The sequence below is a fragment of the Lithobates pipiens genome, unplaced genomic scaffold, assembly GCF_037356315.1.
Source record: "Lithobates pipiens isolate NorthernLeopardFrog02 unplaced genomic scaffold, aLitPip1_a1.2 Scaffold_22, whole genome shotgun sequence".
Classification (NCBI taxonomy): Eukaryota; Metazoa; Chordata; class Amphibia; order Anura; family Ranidae; genus Lithobates; species Lithobates pipiens.
The window spans coordinates 202,380,796-202,403,804 of NW_027507784.1; the positions used below are offsets into that span (position 1 = coordinate 202,380,796).

The window sequence follows — 23,009 nt, forward strand, 5'->3', positions numbered from 1 at the left end:
ACCTCATCAGTGCCTCCTTATCAGTGCCCACCAGTGCTGCCTCATCAGTGCCCATTAGTGCCACCTATCAGTGCTCATCAGTATCCAGATAGCAAGGATAATGTGTGTTGAATTGTAAGTCTGTTAACTTGCTGCACATTTCCACTGGCAAGTTGTACACTTGCAGAGCACTTAAAGCACAAGCTCTAGTTGACACTTTTCCAATTTGTAGCAAATTTGCATGGAAAGTCTCTAGCAAGAGCAAAGTTGCAGCGATGAGTCTACAGCAAGATTTCTGCAAGACTAAAGTAAGAAAATGCAGCCACAGTGACCCCTGTGGTAGGATGAAAATTTCACAATATAACTGAACTAGAACCTGCAGCAGACTTGCAGAATGTTTGCAAGGAAAGTTGATCTGGAATCATGCAATGCGGACTTGCTGCAATTATGCAAAAAACTTGTGAAGTCTGGCAAGTCTAGCAATAGCTTAGCAAGTCATTTTTAAACTTGCAGCACAAGCTTGATACATCCTCATCAGTGCCACCTCATCAGCGCTGCCTCATCAATGCCCATCAGTGCATCCTATTAATGCCCATCTGTCCACCTTATCAGCACACATTAATGAAGGAGAAAAATTACCTGCTTGCAAAATTATATAAGAGACTATGATATATATATATATTTTTTTTATAAAAAAATTTCATTAACCACTTGGGATCCGCGCTATTGCAAAATGACGGCAACAGCGCGGACCCACATTTCCGGGACTACGTCTATTGACGTAGTCCCGGTTACGAGCGGCCTGCGCGCCCCCTGAGGGGCGCGCGCGGCGCGCTCTGTGATCGGCGAGTCCGTGAGACTCGCCTGATCACCGATCCGTGTAAGGGGTCGATCCCGACCCCTTATCACGTGATCAGCTGTCAGCCAATGACAGCTGATCATGTGATAAAACGGAGCCAGTAATCGGCTAGTATTCCTCCTCGCGCTGACAGCGCGAGGAGAAAAAAAAAAAGCCGATCGCCGGCGGCCGTGTTCGGGACATCAGTCCCGATCACGGCCAGCAATTTAAACGGACACCTGCCCCCTGCCAGTGCCCACCTGCCACCCGCAGTGCCATCCTGAAATAAAGTAAGTGCCCCCCTGTCAGTGCCACCCAGCAGTGCCCATAGTGCCCACAGTGCCACCCAGCAGTGCCCACAGTGCCACCCAGCAGTGCCCACAGTGCCACCCAGCAGTGCCACCCACAGTGCCACCCAAAATCTGCCTCAAAGGTGCTGCACCCCAGTGCCGCCCATCAGTGCCCAGCAGTGCCGCCCATCAGTGCCCAGCAGTGCCGCCCATCAGTGCCCAGCAGTGCCACCTATCAGAGCCACCTATCAGTGCCACCTATCAGTGCCCATCAGTCCCATCTATCTGTGGTACCTATCAGTGCCCATCCGTGCCACCCATCCGTGCCACTTATCCGTGCCACCCATCCGTGCCATCTTATCTGTGCCCATCTTTGCCCATCAGTGCCGCCTTATCTGTGCCCATCGGTGCCGCCTTATCTGTGCCTATTAGTGCCGCCTTAACTATGCCTATCAGTGCCCACCAGTGCAGCCTATCAGTGCCCACCAATACAGCCCATCAGTGCCCACCAATGCAGCCCATCAGTGCCCACCAATGCAGCCTATCAGTGCCGCCTAATCAGCGCACTTCAATGAAGGAGAAAAATGACCCGTTTGCAAAATTTTATAACAAACTATTAAAACATGATTTTTTTTTTTTTGCATCTTTTTTTGTTTGTTTAGCAAAAAATAAAACTCCGAGCTGTAACTAAATACCACCAAAAGAAAGCTCTATTTGTGGGAAAAAAATGATAAAAATTTCATTTGGGTACAGTGTTGTATGACCGCGTAATTGTCACTCAAAGTGCATCAGCGCTGAAAGCTGAAAATTGGTCTGGGACTGAGGGGGGTTTAAGTGCCCAGTAAGCAAGTAGTTAAGCTAAAAAAAAAAAAAAATGGTGATTAAATCTCACCAAAAGAAAGCTCTATTTGTGTGAAAAAAATTATAACAATTTCATATGGATACAGTGTTGCATGACTGTGCAATTGTCATTCACAGTGGGACAACGAGGAAAACTGAAAATCGGCCTGGGCAGGAAGGGGTAAAATTGCCCCTTCCCGCCTGGCCTATAGCAGATTGACTGCTGGGAAATGGTTCTGTTATCCTGACTGGGAGTCATATGATGTCCAGCGGGATAAAATTCTGGCGTGTGCCCACGGGGGTGCACAGCGTTCACAACTGTGGCATATCAATCTGACATGCCGCATGTCCGATCATGGTAAGGAGCCTCTGCCAGACCAATCACAGCTGATTATCACGTGAACCAGGAAGTGCAGGTAAATGGCATTCCTTGGTTCGTACTGACAGGGATAACAGATCAGTGGCTCTCCTGTCAGAGGGGGGGGGGGGTCTATGCTGATAATCAGCCCATTGATTATCAGCACAGCCCCATCAGATGTACCACCACAGTTGCCAAAAAGGTGCCCATCAGTTTCCAGTCAGTACCCCATCAGAAACAGCTGTAGGTGCCCATCACAGTGCCAATCAGCACCCATATCATTGCCAATTAGTGCCCACCACAGTGCCAATCAGTGCCCATCACAGTGCCAATCAGTGCCCTACAGTAACACCCATCAGTGCCTCATCATCAGTGCTGCCCATCAGTGCAACCTGTCAGTGGCAATCAGTACTGCCTATCAGTGCCAATCAGTGCTGCATGTCAGTACCCATCACATTCACCTGTCAGTGCCCATTGAAGCTGCTTGTCAGTGTCCATCAGTGCCACCTGTCAGTGCCCATCAGTGCCACCTATCGGTGCCCATCAGTGACCACCAGTGCTACATATTATTGCTGCCTATTGGTTCACATCAGTGCTGCATATCAATGCCCATCAATTCTACATATCAGTGCCTCCACATCAGTGCCACCTTATCAGTGCCAACTCATCAGTGATGACCAGTGTCGCGTCATCAGTGCCCATCAGTGCCGCCTCATCGGTGCCCATCAGTGAAGGAGAAAATAAAATGTTAATTTTTTTTTTTTTTATGTTTTAGTTTTTTTTAGCAAAAAATAAAAACCCCAGCGGTGATCAAATACCACCAAAATAAATCTCTATTTGTGCAAAGAAAATTCTAAAAATTTAGTTTGGGTGCAGTGTTGCATGACCACGCAATTGTCATGTAAACATCAACACCCATTTGGTGGTTATTAATGTTATGATGTCACTCAGAGGTGTCCCCCTATGGCATTTAGGGAAATGCTTCTTGCATGGAAAAGAGGGCTCTGCAATGCTGCAAGAAAACTGGTGAGAACCACTTCACCAGTTCACTGCATGAAATGTTATGGACAAAGCATAGATCTGCTCATCAGCTTACCTGTTTTGAGTTTAATTAATAATTACTATGAGTAAATTGACACTTATAAGCAGTTATGAGATCAAGACAGATTTATTATTGACTCCTATAAACAATTATGAGATCAAAACAGATTATCTTGAATGTTAGATCCATCCACTATTTTAAGTCTGACTGTGGGTATTGTAAAGGGGGCAGGCTCAAACAGTATTGGCAGAAGTAAACTATGCATGAGATAAGGACACCCAGGAACAATACAAGCAGGTTTGTCTTGAAATTGTATTTACCAAAGCTACAAACACAGTTTAAATGCTGGAGGGCTTTGTACCTCAAGAAGAAGACTGCATCAAAAAAAAAAAAAAAAAATATATATATATATATATATATATATATATATATATATATATATTCTTGTCCAAGCCACTAACTAAATTCATGTCAGTTTCTGAATAACAGTGTGTCACCTTATTGGTTCCCAAAACAAACAGACAACTCTTCTATGTTTTAGTGTTCTGTCAGCAGTCAGCCTTTTCCTTCAGCAGCAGGCTCACACAGTAGAGAGAAAAAGAGCTCTAAGCATCAGGCAGCTTACATAATAAAAATCCCATAAACAGCTGGAACTAATTTATGGAGTCTGGCAAAAAGGTAAAACGTGGACATAGGAGTAGAATATTTTCCCATCAAACCTTCACAAAGCCTGTGAGCTCCAGTACCCAAGCCAAGACTAAGCCCAGTGTCACACTGATGTGGAACACCTAATGTAAATCACACCGGAATTGCAGTAAATTTCTGTGTGAATTACATGTGGTGTCTCTGGGGTTTGATTTGAGCCATGGATTTTTTTATGGCACAAATAGCACCACATTTGCTGGCACTGTCCGGCAGGCAGGACATCAAAAATGGCATATTTTCAGCAAAGAGGAAAAGTGCATGTACTCTTACCAGAACAGATGGACTCAAATGTCAAGGACAAAGAGTCATAAAAGCATGGTTTCCGGCGTCGGTGGATAAACAAAACTCCAAAGGGTCCAGAACCTCCACAGATAGATATGGGTGGCCACCAAACAAACCTCCAATGGAAAGAAAACCACAACTGGGTCCTGGGTGTCAAGGACTGGCTGTACAGCTGGGCAACTCTCATCCAGATGGTATGCAAAAAAATAATGCTTCCATATAGTGTAGGTCAAAAAAAGTAGTTTTTTTTTCTAAAAACTGGCATACAGCAATAAAAAAACTGTGATCAGAAGTAAAATTCAAGGCAATGTAGGGAGCGATAAGCCAAGCCCTACACATTTCGACCAAAAAGGCCTTCAACTGGGGCATTATGCCCCAGCTGTACAGCCAGTCCTTTGACATCTGTGGAGGTTCTGGACCCTTTGGAGTTTCATTTACCTGCTGACTCCGGTACCCATGCCTTTATGACTCTTTGTCCTTGACATTTGAGTCCATCTGTTCTGGTAAGTGTACATATACTTTTCCTCTTTGCTGAAGATGTGCCATTTTTGATGTCCTGCCTGCTGGACAATGCCAGTTTATTTCAACCATGATTTTACTGGTGGTGGATGTACAGGCTTCCCTCAATAGATTTTTTTCAATTATTGGAATTTGTCATATATATATATGCAGAGCTTATTACCAATATTCATGTAAAACAAAATCTGGGTAGCAGTGACCATAACATAATTTAATTTAGGGCAGTTTCACACTGGGGCAGTGAGAGCATCGGAAGCAAAAGCACCGCTAGTTTTAGCTGCATTTTACCGTCATTTTAGCAGCGCTTTTCACAACTAGCAGGGCGCTTTTAACCCCCGATATCGGCCGAAGAAAGGGTTAATACGGCCCGTGTAGTGCCTCTGCCGAAGCACTTTGCAGGCTCTTTCATTTCAATGGGCAGGGGCGTTTTAGGAGCGGTGTTTACACATACATACATAAATGTTAGCTGTAAGCAACAAACACATATAGGTAAGATAAAAACACTTAACACTTAAGAGCAAATTTTCCAAGGATGGGGGCTGCTCTCCAGGATTTAGAGTGGGAGGGAATATTGGCATCAATGGACACAGGACAGAAATGGTAATTCTTCAAAGTGACTGTATGAAAACTCCCAGCAAAGTATATTCTCACGGGTAATACATTTAAAAGGCTAAAAATAGAACCTATGTGGCTTGTGGACAAAGTTAAAATGGCTATAAATAATAAAAAAAGGAAGGAAGGAACGATATCATTGTTTAAATGTTACAATGTATATAATAGAAAATGTACAAAGGAAATCAAAGACACAAAAATTCAAAACAAATGACAGATTGAAAAAGATAGTAGGATAAACCTCCAATTTTTTTTTCAAATATATTAAAAGTAAAAAGGTGAGGTCTGAGCATGTAGGCCCTTTACAAAATAATGTAGAGTGGGTGACTGGGGACAAAGAGAAGGCAAATGTATTAAATACTTTCTTCAGCTCTGTGGATACAAAGAAGCACATGTCCATAATGAATGTGGTAGTGACACAGCCCCAAATGATCCACAATGGCTCAAAAGTGATATGGTCCAGAAATATTTAGACAGAATAAAGGTGAATAAAGCACCTGGACCAGATGGCATCCACCCATGGATCCTAAAAAGAATTGAGCTCTGTCATTTCAAGGAAATTGTTTGTAATATTTAGGGACTTGTTAAAGACTGGAATGGTACCACTGGATTAGCACAGGGCCAATGTGGTACCCATATTTAAAAAGGGGTCAAAGTCTTTACCAAGTAACTATAGACCTGTTAGTTTAACTTCTATAGTCGGGAAGATACTGGAGAGTTTAAAAAAAAGACCACATAGACAAGCTCTTGCTGGAAAAAATATTTTAAGCAACAGACAGCATGGATTAATGAAAGAGAGAAGTTGTCAGACAAACCTGATTTCTTTTTTATGAGGAGGTAAGTAAAACCTTGGACAGAGGGGTGGCTGTGGATGTGATATATTTAAATTATAGCATGCAATGTCAAGCTGAGGTTACCAAAGTGAACAAAGTCCTTTCTTGTATTAAGAGAGATATGGACTCCAGAGAGAGAGATATCATTTTGCCCCTGTACAAATCATTAGTAAGACCTCATCTGGAATATGCAGTTCAGTTTTGGGTATCAAAAAGGTTATCGAGAACTGGAGAAAGTGCAGAGAAGGGCAACCAAACTGATAGGAAGCATGGAGGAGCTCAGCTATGAGGAAATATTAGAGGAACTGAATCTATTCCCTCTTGAGACTAGGAGATTAAGGGGGATATGATCAACATGTACAAATACATAAGTGGCCCATATAGTGAACTTGGTGTTGAGTTGTTCACTTTAAGGTCATCACAGAGGAGAAGGGGGCACTCTTTACCTCTAGAGCAAAAAAGATTTCATCTCCAAATACGAAAAGGTTTCTCCACAGTAAGAGTTGTGAACATGTGGAATAGACTTTCTCCAGAGGTGGTTCTGGCAAGCTCAGTAGATTGCGTTAAAAAAGGCCTGGATTCTTTCTTAATTGTACATAATATAACTGGGTACTAACATTTATAGGTAAAGTTGATCCAGGGAAAATCAGATTGCCTTTCAGGGGATCATGGAGGATTTTTTTTCCCCTGCTGTAGCAAATTGTAGCATGCTTTACTTGGGTTTTTGCCTTCCTGTGGATCAACTGTTGGTGAAGGATTGTGTATTTGGGATGGTATTCTTATTTTTTTTATTTTTGGTTGAACTAGATGGACGTGTGTCTTTTTTCAACCTGACTATGTAACTATCTAACAATTGGTTCACATGAAAGAGTTGCGATTTTGCGGGATTGTGTGGCACTGTACATGTGCAGTCGCTCAATCCCTGTGTGATCGTGTCCCCCGAACTCAACGCATCTCTGATCAGCAGGAAGAATCTGTGATTTGCCCTCCTGATCACATGATTGCTGTGTCCAATCATAGCCATCATGTGATGTAAACACAGCTTGGAGGGACATCACAAGAAGCGGGATTGCGCAGCTGCGTGCAATACCTATGCGCCTGTGTCTACCAGAAAGAGGACAACACCACTTGGTAGGAGGGCTCTGGGATTGGCCTTCCTAATCACATGGTGGCTGTGATTGGACACATGTGATGTAAACAGAAAGCCATTGCCAGGCGATCGGCTCTCCTTCTCCTCACACAGAGTCAGTGAGGAGAAGCAGAGTGGATCTGCGAGCTGGGGATCAGTGTGTATGAGCTGTTTTTTACAGCTTTTTACACAATGATCACCCAGCTAGTGTCCCCAAACAGTGAAAAACACCAACATCTGTCCCACATCTGTCCCACATCTGTCCCAGTAAACATCTGTCCCACTGAAAATCTGCCACACTGAACATCTGTCCGTGATCATCTGGCACATCTGTCACATCTGACTGTGATCATCTGGCACACATCTATCCATGATCATCTGGCACCTCTGTTCGGATAATCTGGCACAACTGTACATGATCATCTGTGCACATCTGTCCATGATCATCTGTGCACGATCATCTGCGCACATCTGTCTGTGATCATCTGCCACATCTGTCCATGATCTGCACACATGTGACTGTGATCACCTACCACATCTGTCTGTAATCATCTGGCACATCTGTCTGTGATCATCTGCCATATCTAATTCCATTGTCCTGGTGCTCCAGGGCCTTCAAAAATGTGATAGGTATTTAGGAAATGAAATATGTAAGTCATGCCTTTAGAACACCTGACGGTGCTACTTGAATGTTGGCCCTCTGTATGTGGCCAGTTACAAGTCTCACACATATGGCATCACTATACTCAGGAGGAGTAGCAGAATGTATTTTGGGGTGTCAGTTTTGCTATGTATATATGCTATGTGTTAGAAAATTCTTATAAATGGACAATTTTGTGTAAGAAATTATGTTTTAACTTTCTTTCCACATTTTCCAAAAACGTGTGGAAAAAATGACATGTTCAAAAGACTCATTATGCCTCATAGAATATACAATGGGGTGTTTTCTTTCCAAAATGGGCTCATTGTGTGGATTCCATCGTTTTGGTGCTCCAGGGCCTTCAAAAATGTGATAGGTAGTGTGGAAACCTAATGTGTAATTTATGGTCCTAGAACACCTGATGGTGCTCTCTACAAGTTGGGTCTCTGAATGTGGCCAGGCTGTAGAAAAGTCTCACGCATGTGGTATCGCCATTCTCAGGAGGAGTAGCAGAATATATTTTGTACATCTTTACAAAAAGGGGTCATGTGGGGGGGTATCTGTACTGTCCTGAGATTTTAGGGCCTCAAGAAATTTTTTTTTACCAAAGACATGTAGGAGAATACATTCTGGCCTAAATGTATGACAAAATTAGATTTTATTGGATTTCTTTTAAAACAAAAAGTAGAAAATATTGTTATTTTATTTTTCAAAATGTTCTATGCTTATATCTCAAAAAATAAAAAAATAAACAGAGGTGATTAAATACCACCAAAAGTAAGCTCTATTTGTGTGAAGAAAAATGATAAAATTAAATTTTGGTACAGTGTAGCACGACTAAGTAATTGTCATTTAGAATGCGAGAGCTCTGAAAGCTAAAAATTGGTCTAGGAAGGAAGGAGGTGAAAGTGCCCAGTATTGAGGTGGTTAAGTTTCTGAGAAAACAAAAAGTTTGTTTTCTCCTTATCAGACACAATCCCTGAATCCCCACACAATGCAAATATGAGAAACTTAAATGACACACATACACTGTCTACAATCCTGCAAGTCACAATATGTCATTATTAAAATTTTATTTTGTCATGTATTTTTTAAATGTACATAGCTGTTGCACTTTCATTTCTACTTATATGTGCTGTGTAGGTAAATCATTTTACAGTTTTGCTCTTAAATACTTATTTTAAATCATTATTAATTGAGATCAAAGGGGAAAACTGCCAAACCTCAAATTTCCTACATATACATTTCATGTTGTGAATTCAGCAAATTAAATAAATCAAATTGTTTACAGAATTATCACTGATATGTTTGCATGTGTGTGATTGCAAATGCGCATGCCTTGTTCCCAGAATGGCTGAAAATATATTTATTAGCTTGCTTTGATTGCTTTTGCAGATAGTTTATGTGTTGTTGAAAAGCTGTTTTTGCACTCTACAAAACAGACAGAAAGGGTGATTGGATAGAAACTGCAATAATAAAAATCAAAACTGATGTACACTGGTCCATTATTAGGAAAAAGCTTTAAAACTCTACAAACAGAAAAATATGAAAATAATACAAAAATAATAATTTAAAAAATATAAAAGTATATTGACAAATGAATGAATAAATTACATTTTGTTGGCAGAGTACACCCTTTGTGAATAACATTATGGGCAAAATCCTGGGGAAAAGGTCTGGAGAAAAAAAAGGGATTTAGAGATAGAAAGCAAGTCCAGTTTGGTTTCAAGCTTTATTCCAGTCAAACAGTTTAACAAAAAATGACATATATATCAGCTATAGAAACATTGTAGATTGATGGCATAAAAGGGGGTCCATTGCATTTGACTTTTTTACAATTAAGATTTATGGATTTATCTGTATTTTATTTATTGGCGTATTTTTAATCTTTTAGAGTATACAGTATACCTATGTTTATCACTTAATATTAATTGCCTCACTACCATTGCTGAATGTCCATTCTAAATACCACCCCCCCCCCCCCCCCCCCACCAGCACATCCCCTACTCTTTCAGTTAAATAATACTTTATTAAGTTTCAGGCATTTTCCTTGTTCTTTTTACTGGGAGACTGCACATATAAACTTTATGAAGCAAAGCATTTTTGCAAGTAAGCATAACCAGTTTAAAGGCTAGATTTTTCTCTAATACAGTTAAGTCCCAAAGCTTGGACACGACCCTGCCCCCAGCCTGTACCTTGATAGTGAAAGAGCAGTAGAGAGTGATCTAACCCTCCTGCTTACCCTGCTCTTTCCTTTAGCTAGCATGCTACTTGTCAGAATTTGTATGTAATAACCTGTCTAGTTGCTGGGTCAATCCTCCCTCTCTTCTATTATGCATGTGATTACAGAAGGTTAAAACAAAGTCAAGTTCAGCCACTCATACTTGTTACAATTATAAACACATTTAGCCAACAATCCCCCTGGTACACAATAAAACAAACACAAAATGTGGACAAAAGCCTGACTGTACCCTTTATTGAGGTCAGCTATATTTAAAATAATGGGAAAATTGTCTCTTCTAGAGGTGCACCAAATGGAAATTTTGGTACCGAAACCAAATCTGCAGGATGCACCTAGCAAAAACTGAAAATTACAGTTTAAAAAAAATATATATATTTTCATATATAATTGTATTATATTCGACTTTTTAATTAATATCATGAATTTAAATGTAAATGAATTTATTGCTGGCCATTGTCGGCACCTTTAGTGCAAGAAAAGTTAAGAAAAATCCATCCCAATTCTATGTATGTCTTCACACTGGTTGCGCTTCCGTTGTGGTGTTAAAAATCTTTCTTGCTGCATTTTTGATCAGTTAAAAAAAAACGCACTAAAAAACACACCTCCCCATTGAAATGCACTGAAAACACAGTAAGAATAAATCAATAATGCATGTGTTACGTTTCTGATATGTTTTTTTTAAATCACATGACCTATGAAAAACAAACCATGAGCACAATACATTTGTGGAAAAAATGCTGGAAAATAGCGGGAAAATCACATGCGTTTTCAAAGTCGTTATCGGCATCTTTTTCTTTGTCTGCAAAATGCCGAAAGCACCATTTTCAGCCAATATGTTTCTGTTGCCAATATCTCAGTGCATCTCTAGTCTATTCCCTACATCCCTGGCACAGTAAATGTGGGGGTCTCTTAGGGAGACTTATCAGAATCTGGAAGCCCGCTTTAAAATAAGGATCCACCTTGCCATGTGAATGACTAAGGGTTTCTTGATTACTTGTAAATATAACATAACATATAAAATAAATAAGCATAAAACATATTTTATAAAGCTCTTTATAAAAAAACATTTCCCACAAGAGTTGATTTACTAAAACTGGAGAGTGCCAAATCTAAAGCAGCGTGCATTGTAGCCAATCAGCCAGGGGCAGCCCGTCCATTAAGGGCACACAGACACTCTCCCCTCTCTCCAGCCACTCCCTCTATGTAGAATGAATAGCGTGAATCTATCCATGGCTGCCGCCAGCCCCTATTCAGGCATCTGGCCCCATTTAGGATGAGGGGTGCCTGAATTACAGTGGCGGGGTGTTTTTTTTAAGTATCTGAATAGAGCCATAGGCTCTAATAGGCTTAAAAAAAGGTGGACTCGGAGCGCAGAGCATGGAGCCCACCCAGACGTGTTAGAAAAGCAAATTAATATTTTTGGGTAGCAATGTTTAACGATACCATACCCCTTTGCTTACATTCAGTTGCCAGGGCTGGGAAATGTCATTTGTGACAATAGTCTTTTAGGCGCTCCTTGTTTCAGACGTCTGTGTGTTTTGTTTCAGCATGCATCATCCATTAGGATTGATGTAGCTCAACATTGTTGGATGACATGATTGATGATCAATTTACACCACAGGACTTTTAAAAGCACTTTGTCAAATGTGTTATGTGTTTATTTACTACATTTGTTTGTGAATTAATAAAAAGGGGTACTATGTACCCCTTACCCATTCAGATTCTGACAAGTCCCTCCCCTACAGACCTCCACATTAATCATGCCAGGGATGTGGGGAGGAAGCATTTGTCTCTATCATCATGTTGACAAGGTGCTTTGCAGGTGGAGGTTGGGGAGCACCCTATCAGTGTAACATGTTAAAGGCATGTGGTCTGATATAGTTCAGAAGAAGGGGGCACACACTTACTGCCCCTTACAGCTATGCCACATGCTCAGATAAGGGTCTGTTGGTAATTCTGAGGACCCCATGTTGTTGTTTATTTATTTTACACAATGTCATTGGTTTTTATGGTGCACCATAAAAACCAATGACTGTGCCGCCACTGGTGTCCTGGCAACCAAGTATATCTTTTGTTGCCAAGACACAGGCATTTGACCCACACAGCATCCTTGGTTGCTTGGATGCAGTCAGAGTATCTAATAGGTCAGGATAGACAAAGGTCTAAACTTGTGAGGATGTAGCAGCTGGGAGCTGCAGGAGAAACAGTCAAGCTGACAAAAGTACAGCGTTTTGTGCATGAGCACTGTTACTGTGTGTTTTAATGGATGGGAGGACCAAGGCATGAGGGCTGAGAAGTGAAGTTACAAAGAGAGCCATGAGGCTTAATTCTATGTTTTGTTACTTAGTTACATAGTTACATAGTTACATAGTTAGTCAGGTTGAAAAAAGTCCATCCAGTTGAACCAAAAAAAAAAAAAATATATATATATATACAGTGGTGTGAAAAAGTGTTTGCCCCCTTCCTCATTTCCTGTTCCTTTCCATGTTTGTCACACTTAAGTGTTTCAGAACATCAAACCAATTTAAACAATAGTCAAGGACAACACAAGTAAACACAAAATGCAATTTGTAAATGAAGGTGTTTATTATTAAAGGTGAAAAAAAATCCAAACCATCATGGCCCTGTGTGAAAAAGTGATTGCCCCCTAAACCTAATAACTGGTTGGGCCACCCTTAGCAGCAACAACTGCAACCAAGCGTTTGTGATAACGTGCAATGAGGCTTTTACAGCGTCCTGGAGGAATTTTGGCCCACTCATCTTTGCAGAATTGTCCTAATTCAGTTACATTAGAGGGTTTTCGAGCATGAACGGCCTTTTTAAGGTCACACCACAACATCTCAATAGGATTCAGGTCAGGACTTTGGCTAGGCCACTCCAAAGTCTTCATTTTGTTTTTCTTCAGCCATTCGGTGGTGGACTTGCTGGTGTGTTTAGGATCATTGTCCTGCTGCAGAACCCAAGTTCGTTTCAGCTTGAGTACACGAACAGATGGTTGGACATTCTCCTTCAGGATCTCTTGGTAGACAGCAGAATTCATAGTTCCTTTTATCACGGCAAGTCTTCCAGGTCTTGAAGCAGCAAAACAGCCCCAGACCATCACACTACCACCACCATATTTTACTGTTGGTATAATGTTCTTTTTATGAAATGCAGTGTTCCTTCTACGCCAGATATACTTGGACACACACCTTCCAAAGAGTTCCACTTTTGTCTCATCGGTCCACAGAATGTTGTCCCAAAAGTCTTGGGGATCATCAAGATGTGTTGTGGAGAAATTGAGACGAGCTTTGATGTTCTTTTTGCTCAGCAGTGGTTTTCTCCTTGGAACTCTGCCATGCAGGCCATTTTTGCCCAGTCTTTTCCTGATGGTGGAGGCATGGACGCTGACCTTAACTGAGGCAAGTGAGGCCTGCAGTTCCTTGGACGTTGTTGTGGGGTCTTTTGTGACCTCTTGGATGAGTCGTCGCTGCGCTCTTGGGGTAATTTTGGGCGGCCGGCCACTCCTGGGAAGGTTCACCACTGTTCCATGTCTTCGCCATTTGTGGATAATGGCTCTCACTGTGGTTCGCTGGATTCTCAAAGCTTTGGAAATGGCTTTATAACCCTTTCCAGACTGATAGATCTCAATTACTTTCTTTCTCAATTGTTCCTGAATTTCTTTGGGTCTCGGCATGATGTGTAGCTTTTAAGGATCTTCTGGTGGACCTTACTGTGTCAAGCAGCTCCTATTTAAGTGATGCCTTGATTGTGAACAGGTGTGGCAATAATCAGGCCTGGGTGTGGCTAGAGAAATTGAACTCAGGTGTGGACAACCACAGTTATAGTATGTTTTAACAAGGGGGGCAATCACTTTTTCACACAGGGCCATGATGGTTTGGATTTTTTTCACCTTTAATAATAAACACCTTCATTTACAAATTGCATTTTGTGTTTACTTGTGTTGTCCTTGACTATTGTTTAAATTGGTTTGATGTTCTGAAACACTTAAGTGTGACAAACATGCAAAGGAACAGGAAATGAGGAAGGGGGCAAACACTTTTTCACACCACTGTATATATATATATATATATATATATATATATATATATATGATAAATATCATACCAGCCCATATACCCAATTCTATACCCCCAGTAGATCCAGAGGAAGGCAAAAAATAACAGCAGAGCATGATCCAATTTGCTAAAGCAGGGGAAAAAATTCCTTCCTGATCCCCGAGAGCCAATTGGATTTTCCCCGGATTAACCTTACCTATAAATGTTAGTACCCAGTTATATCATGTACACTTAGGAAATAATCCAGGCCTTTCTTAACCACTTAAGGACCGCCGTATTGCCATTGTACGTCATCACAATGGCACAGGCAGGCACAAGCACGTACATGTACGTGCCTGCCTTCCAGCGGGTGGGGGGTCCGATCGGACCCCCTCCCGCTGGATACGGCGGTCCGTTTCCCTCCGGGAGCGATCCGTGATGAGGGGATGGCCGTTGGTTTCTGGCCACCCCCTCTCGATCGCTCCTGGCCAATGACGAACTTCCTCCCACTGTGTATTGTATTCGGACTACGAGGAGAAGACTAAAAGTAAGTCCACCAAAACACTACACTGACACATAGGTACACAAACCCCCCCGACCCCCCCCCCCGATCGCCCCCCCCGACCCCCCCCCCCCCCAGTCACAGTGTCACTGATTGCATTGATCATTTCTTTACTGATCAATGCATTCAGTGTCAGTTGTAAAAGTAAAAACTGTCAGGGCAGTTAGTGTTAGGTCCAGGGTAGCCCCCTATCACCCCCCAATAAAGATTTAACCCCCTGATTGCCCCTAGAGTTAACCCTTTCACCCCCTTTTGCCAGTGTCACTAAGCGATAATTTTTCTGATCGCTGCATCAGTGTCGCTAGTGTCGCTAGGTAGCTAGTTATTTTTTTAGGTTCACCGCCAGGTTTTTATATCGCTAGGTACCCCGATATACTATCCAATAATGGTTTTAACATCCTGATTGCCCCTAGTTAACCCTTTCACCCCCTTTTGCCACTGTCACTAAGCGATCATTTTTCTGATCGCTGCATCAGTGTCGCTACTGTCGCTAGGTAGCTAGTTATTTTTTTAGGTTCACCGCCAGGTTTTTATAGCGCTAGGTACCCCGATATACTACCCAATAATGGTTTTAACATCCTGATTGCCCCTAGTTAACCCTTTCACCCCCTTTTGCCACTGTCACTAAGCGATAATTTTTCTGATCGCTGCATTAGTGTCGCTACTGTCGCTAGGTAGCTAGTTATTTTTTTAGGTTCACCGCCAGGTTTTTATATCGCTAGGTACCCCGATATACTACCCAATAATGGTTTTAACATCCTGATTGCCCCTAGTTAACCCTTTCACCCCCTTTTGCCAGTGTCACTAAGCGATCATTTTTCTGATCGCTGCATCAGTGTCGCTACTGTCGCTAGATAGCTAGTTATTTTTTTAGGTTCACCGCCAGGTTTTTATAGCGCTAGGTACCCCGATATACTACCCAATAATGGTTTTAACCCCCTGATTGCCCCTAGTTAACCCTTTCACCCCCTTTTGCCACTGTCACTAAGCGATAATTTTTCTGATCGCTGCATTAGTGTCGCTACTGTCGCTAGGTAGCTAGTTATTTTTTTAGGTTCACCGCCAGGTTTTTATATCGCTAGGTACCCCGATATACTACCCAATAATGGTTTTAACATCCTGATTGCCCCTAGTTAACCCTTTCACCACCCTTTTGCCAGTGTCACTAAGCGATAATTTTTCTGATCGCTGCATCAGTGTTGCTACTGTCGCTAGGTAGCTAGTTATTTTTTTAGGTTCACCGCCAGGTTTTTATAGCGCTAGGTACCCCGATATACTACCCAATAATGGTTTTAACCCCCTGATTGCCCCTAGTTAACCCTTTCACCAGCGATCACAGTATAAGTGTCACTGGTGACGCTGGTTATCCAGTTAGTTATTTAGGTTCCCCGTCAGGTTTTTATATAGAGCCAGGGACCCCCATATACTACCTAATAAAAATTTGAACCCCCTGATTGCCCCTAGTTAACCCTTTCACCACTGATCACCGTATAAGTGTTACGGGTGACTCTGGTTAGTTTGCTTTTTATAGCATCAGGGCACCCACCATTTATTACCCAATAAAGGTTTAACCCCCTGATCACCCGGCGGGTGATATCAATTAGGTTTTAGAGTCAGGGTCTGCGTCGCCCCAGGCAGCACTAGGTTAGTGCCAGTACCGCTAACACCCACGCGCAAAGCATACACCTCACGTAGTGGTATAGAATCTGAACAGATCAATATCTGATCTGATCAGATCTATACTAGCGTCCCCAGCAGTTCAGGGTTCCAAAAAAACGCATTGTTAGCGGGATCAGCCCAGATACCTGCTAGCACCTGCGTTTTGCCCCTCTGCCCAGCCCACCCAAGTGCAGTATCGATCGATCACTGTCACTTACAAAACACTAAACACATAACTGCAGCGATCGCAGAGTCAGGCCTGATCCCTGCGATCGCTAACAGTTTTTTTGGTAGCATTTTATATTTAAATCCGGAAGGCAGTGCTTGGTTTTCGGGGTCCCGTACGTGGCTAGGCTCCCAAAAAGTCCCCCACATGTGGTATCCCCGTACTCGGGAGAAGCAGCAGAATTTATTTTGGGGTGTAATTTGACTTCTGTCCATAGCATGTGTGAGCAATATATCATTTAGTGACAACTTTGTGCAAAAAAAAAAAAGTTTGTAATACTCCCGCAACTTGTGGCAAAATATAAAATATTCCATGGACTCAACATGCCTCTCAGTAAATAGCTTGGGGTGTCTTCTTTCCAAAATGGGGTCATTTTGGGGGTTTTGTGCTATTTTGGCATTTTATGGCCTTCGAAACTGTGATAGGTAGTGAGGAGTTAAATCAAAAATGTGCACCCTTAGAAATCCTGAAGGTGGTGATTGGTTTTCGGGGTGCCGTGCGCGAATAGACTCCCAAAAAGTCCCACACATGTGGTATCCCCATACTCGGGAGAAGTAGCGGAATATATTTTGGGGTGCAATTCCACATGTAACCATGGCATGTGTGAGCAATATATCATTTAGTGACAACTTTTTGTATAAAAAATTTTTTTTTTTTTTGTCATTATTCAATCCCTTAGGACAAAAAAAATAAATATTCAATGGGCTCAACATACCCATCAGCAATTTCCTTGGGGTGTCTACTTTCCAAAATGGGGTCATTTGGGGGGGGGGGTTTGTACTGCCCTGCCATTTTAGCACCTCAATAAATGAGATAGGCAGTCATAAATTAAAAGCTGTGTAAATTCCAGAAAATGTACTCTAGTTTGTAGACGCTATAACTTTTGCGCAAACCAAAAAATATACGCTTATTGAAATTTTTTTTACTAAAGACATGTGGCTGAATAAATTTTGCCCTCAATGTATGACTAAAATTTAGTTTATTCAATTTTTCTTATAACAAAAAGAAGAAAATATCTTTTTTTTTCAAAATTTTCGCTCTTTTTCCATTTATATCGCAAAAAAAAAAATCGCAGAGGCAATCAAAGACCATCAAAAGAAAGCTCTATTTGTGGGAAGAAAAGGACGCAAATTTCATTTGAGTGCAATATTGCATGACCGCGGAATTACCAGTTAAAGCAGCGCAGTGCGAAATTGGAAAAAGACCTCTGGTCCTTAGGGTGTTTATTGGTCCGGGGCTGAAGTGGTTAAAGCAATCCACTGAGCTGGCCATAACCACCTCTGCAGGGAGTCTATTCCACATTTTCACAGCTCTTACTGTGAAGAAACCTTTCCGTATTTGGAGATGAAATCTCTTCTCCTCTAGACGTAAAGAGTGCCCCCTTGTCCTCTTTGTTGACTGTAAAGTGAATAACTTTACATCAAGTTCCCTATATGGACCCTTTTTATATTTGTACATGTTGATCATATTCCCCCTTAATCTCCTCTTATCAAGAGTGAATAAATTCAGTTCCTCTAATCTTTCCTCATAGCTGAGCTCCTCCATGCTTCTTATCAGTTTGGTTGCCCTTCTCTGCACTTTCTCCAGTTCACCGATATCCTTTTTGAGAACTGGTGCCCAAAACTTAACTTTTATGGTGAGAACTAGGGATGAGCCGAACACCCCCGGTTCGGTTCACACCAGAGCCTTCGAATGGACCTAAAATTCGTACAAACTTTAGAACCCTATTAAAGTCTATGGGACTCAAATGTTCAAAATCAAAAGTGCTAATTTTAAAGGCTAATATGCAAGATATGCAACAGACAACACCAGCAATAAGGGGTATCTTCAGGTGTATACTGTGCTGGAGTTGGGCCGAGAAGGAGACAGAAAAGTGCCCATGTTGAACAAACTCTACAAATTTCCTCCAAACACATACGTGAGGTTAGTTGAGGCTTTCATTAATTCCTGTACCACATGACAGGAAAGTCCCTGAGCCCTCAATTGGGCAAATTCAGCAGCCATGCTGCTAGTTCTTGTTTCGTCAGGTTGGGGTGTTGCCACTGGTTCTGGGTCAAATGTCCCTTCTTGGTTGGAAACAGGATTGGCGGGGCCAACTACATCTGTGTGATCAAAAGAAAATCAAGGCATCTTTGGCCATTGGGGAGCCACCAACATCATGTAGCCCTTCTCAGCTCTGATCTTAAATAGAACCTTCATTAGTAACAGGACTGGTGGAAAGATGTACACCATTGGAATAACCCAGTGGATCCAAAAGGCTTCCTGTGCTATTGCCCCTGCGCATCTGTATCTCGCCACTAACAGAGGAAGCTGAGCATTTGGGAGGTCACCATTGCGCTAGACTCCTTGTCCCCCCTTGGTGGGCGAGGTAAGCTACTGCGGTCTTGTTGTCCAGTACCATCTTTACCCATGCTCCCTGATGATCTTCCTGAAAAGCCTGTAGAGCAAGAAAGGCTGCCTTGAGTTTCAAATAGTTTGATTGTCCGTGGGTTCCAAAGGTCTTAGATAGGGATGAGCCCGCCATTCGAGTCGACTGTAAGTTCGACTCAAACATCGGGTGTTCGCCGTTTGCTGGGAAATTCTAGCGCCCATGGAATGCACCATAATAAATGGCAAGAACCATCAATGCAGTGCATTGATGGCTGCTGATTGGCCAAAGCATGCACTTGACCTGCATGCTTTGGCCAATTACAGTGCGCTCTGCTGAGAGAGCCATAATTGACCAAAGACTGGGTGCCTTTGGCCAATCATGGTTCAGGGGGCTGAGTCCAAGCTTCACACTATGTAAGGCCATTGTACATAGTTTTATGAATGAGAGCAGAAAAATTACTTTTGTAAAGGAAAAAATGTAATTCAACTGCTCACGGCTGTAATGTATTGCTGGATGCTGGCAATATAGATAAAAATCATTGAAAAAAAAGCATGGGTCCCCCCAATCCATTACCAGGTCCTTTGGGTCTGGTATGGATATTAAGGGGAACCCTGCACCAAAAAATAGGGGTCAGGTCCCCTCAAAATCTATACCAGTCCCTTATCTGAGCATGCAACCTGCCAGGCGGGTGATAAGAGTACACCCCCCTCCTGAACCATACCAGGCCACATACCATCAACATGGGGAGGATGCTTTGGGCTCTCGCCAAAGCACCTTGTCCTCCCAAAGCACCTTGTCCCCATGTTTATGGGAACAAGGGCCTCATCCCCACAACCCTTGCCCAGTGGCTGTGGAGGTCTGCGGGAGGGGGGCTTAACAGAATCCTGAAGTCCCCTTTAACAAGGGGACCCCCGGATCCAAGCCCCCCTCTATAAATGGGTATTGGGTAAAAAAGTATCAAAATATTAAAAATTACAGGCGACAGTTTGGGGCAAGTCCTTTATTAAAAAAGTGTCCTGCGATGTAACTCCATCTTCGATCACAGCATTCGACGACCCAAAAACCCCCCAGAAAAACTCTGCCTAGATGGGTGGCTCCCGTGATGTAAATGGATGACCCCACCCCCTATGACATCATGTGACATCATGTAATGTCAGAGAGGGTGTGGTTATCCTTTTATGTCACCAGGTGGCCTCGCCCTCAGCTATATAAAAGCTGTCATTGGAAAAAAGCCTGCAGCAAGCAGGAGCCTCCCATCGAGGCAAATCTTTTTCCGTTCTTTTTTTTTCTCGGGTCGTCGGACGCTGTGATCACAGATGGAGTTACATTATGGGACATTTTTTTTTTAAATAAAGGACTTGTTCCTTGTCTCCTGTAATTTTTACTATTTTGACACTTTTTTTGGTGAATGTGTAGGGGTACAATGTACCCTATACCCATTCACATAGCGGGGGGGCCTGGATCTGGGGGTCCCCTTGTTAAAGGGGGCTTTCAGATTCTAATAAGCCCCCTGCCTACAGACCCCCACAACCACCGGGCAAGGGTTGTGGGATGAGGCCCTTGTCCCCATCAACATGGGGACAAGATGCTTTGGGGGCTACTCCAAAGCCCCCTCCCCATGTTGAGGACATGTGGCCTGGTACGGTTCAGGAGAGACACTCTCTCATCCCCCTCTTTCCTGTGGCCTGTCAGGTTGCATGCTCGGATAAGTGTTTGGTATGGATTTGGGGGGGACCCCTAAGCCATTTTTTTGGCTCAGAGTTCCCCTTAAAATCAATACCAGACCAGATGGGCCTGGTATGGATTTTGGGGGGACCCCATGCATTTTATTTTTATTTTTATGCATACCAGGATGCAAAGGGCCTGTTAATGGACTGGGGGGACCTAGCTGCAAGCAGTTTTAAATAAATTTTTCCTTTAGGAATGTCATATTGCTGTGGTACTGTTCTAAACATGGAAAAGAATAAAAGAATGCGTTATTTTACAGGCATACTAAGGACACCCCCAGGCACGATATTTAAAGGAATATTTTATTTTTATTGTTTCACTTTAAGCATTATTAAAATCACTGCTCCTGAAAAAACAACTGTTTGAAAACTTTTTGTTGCATTGATACATGTCCTCTGGGGCAGGACAGGGGCCCCCAAACACTTTTTATGACAATAATTTGCATATAAGGCCTTTAAAATTAGTACTTTAGATTTTTCATGTTCGCGTCCCATAGACTTTAACAGTGTTTGCCTGTTTGTACAAATTCTAGTGCGAAACGAACCGGGGGGTGTTTGGCTCATCCCTAGTCTTGGATTTCTTTTCCCTTGCCCCCCCAACTTTGAAGGCTAGCATTCGAGGTGACGGTAGTCAAGGTCCCTGGATTGAGGGGTACCCCCAGGGATAGATTCTCTGGCATGGTCCACCAACCTAGATCTCAATGTACTCCCTCTGGGATGTATATTTTCTGGTTCTTGGATAACTCATCCCATTGGCTCAAGAAGGTCACCTGAAATACCCTGATGTGCCACCTGGACCATGGAAATACAGGAATTGTGGCAGTAAGCATCCTGATCAGGACAATGCAGTCCTCGGCTGAGAGAAATGTAGACCTCATTGTGCTTAGCATACACTGGCGAAGTTGATGAATCTTCCTGACTGGGAGATACACCCATCCTTGAGAAGTAGAGAATATTACTCCGAAGTGCTCCACTGTTTGGGAGGGACGGAGCTGGCTCTTTTGCACATTATCCAACTTAAACTGTTTAGGGTTAGAAGGACCCGATCCTGTTGTTCCCTGAGTTGTTCAGTGGAGTTTCCCAGAATGATGATATCATCTAAATAATGGTATATTTTTACTCCCTGCAGGCATATTAGGGAAATAATGAAGAAGATGATCTTTAAGAATACCCTTGATGCGGTACAGATGTTGAAAGGGAGACATGTGAATTGATAATGGTGGTCGTGTACTGCGAACCTTAAAAACTCCTGATGTTGCTTCCTCATGGGAACATGCAGATATGCGTCCAAAAGGTCCACCAAAATAAGCTAGTCATTCTACTGGATCACAATCATTATGGTCTGGAGGGACTCTACTTTGAACCATTCATTGCGGATATAATTGTTCTTAAATCCAAGACAGGCCTCAAGGCCCCTGAGGATTTTGGCACCAGGAAGTTTGGGGAGTAGAAACCTCTCCCTCTCTCTTCTGCCAGAACATGCTTGATGGCCCCTTTGGACAAGAATTCATCTATATAGGTCTGAAAGAACTGTCGCTTCTCATGACACTCTGGCCACTGTCATCTTGAAAAGGGATTCAGTATAGTTTATGAATTCTATGGAGTATCCATTTTTTTATAGTGTCCAGGACCTGACGGTCCGTAACCTTAGCCGTCCAGACCCTCCAACTAGAGGTTAGCCTCGCTCCCACCGAATAAGCCTGGATGGCGCCCCCTCAGAAAGACTTTTCTCTTGCCTAGGCTGACTGTGCTGCCTTAAATTTGATGCCCTGGAGAAAGTAACTTTGAGTCCACTGAGGTATATCATGTCCTGGTCTGTAAGCTTCCGCCTCTCGGAAGTGTCTGTGGGTTAACTGACTGGGCCGTCCAAGTTGTTTCTTTCATCCAGGCTGAGGGGGAATAGCCGATTTACCATCGCATGACTCTTTTGATTGCATCATCCAAGGTCTTTTTAAACAGTAGTTTACCATTGTTTGGTAGGCTGCATAAGGCCTGTTTGGAAGTTCTGTCCCCAATAATGGAGCCACAGGGCCTTCTTCACTGTAACTGCACTGGCCATGGATTTGGCTTGCAGCTTTACTTGCTCAACTGTTGCCACTGCAAGGAAATCCGCTGATA

General features: G+C 42.6%; 1 protein-coding gene across 9 annotated transcripts in view; it reads left to right on the plus strand.

The window, feature by feature from the left end:
* The window catches only part of RBFOX1 (RNA binding fox-1 homolog 1), a 1,314,070-nt gene that overhangs the window by 1,232,743 nt on the left and 58,318 nt on the right, over window positions 1-23,009 (plus strand). The window lies entirely within an intron of this gene.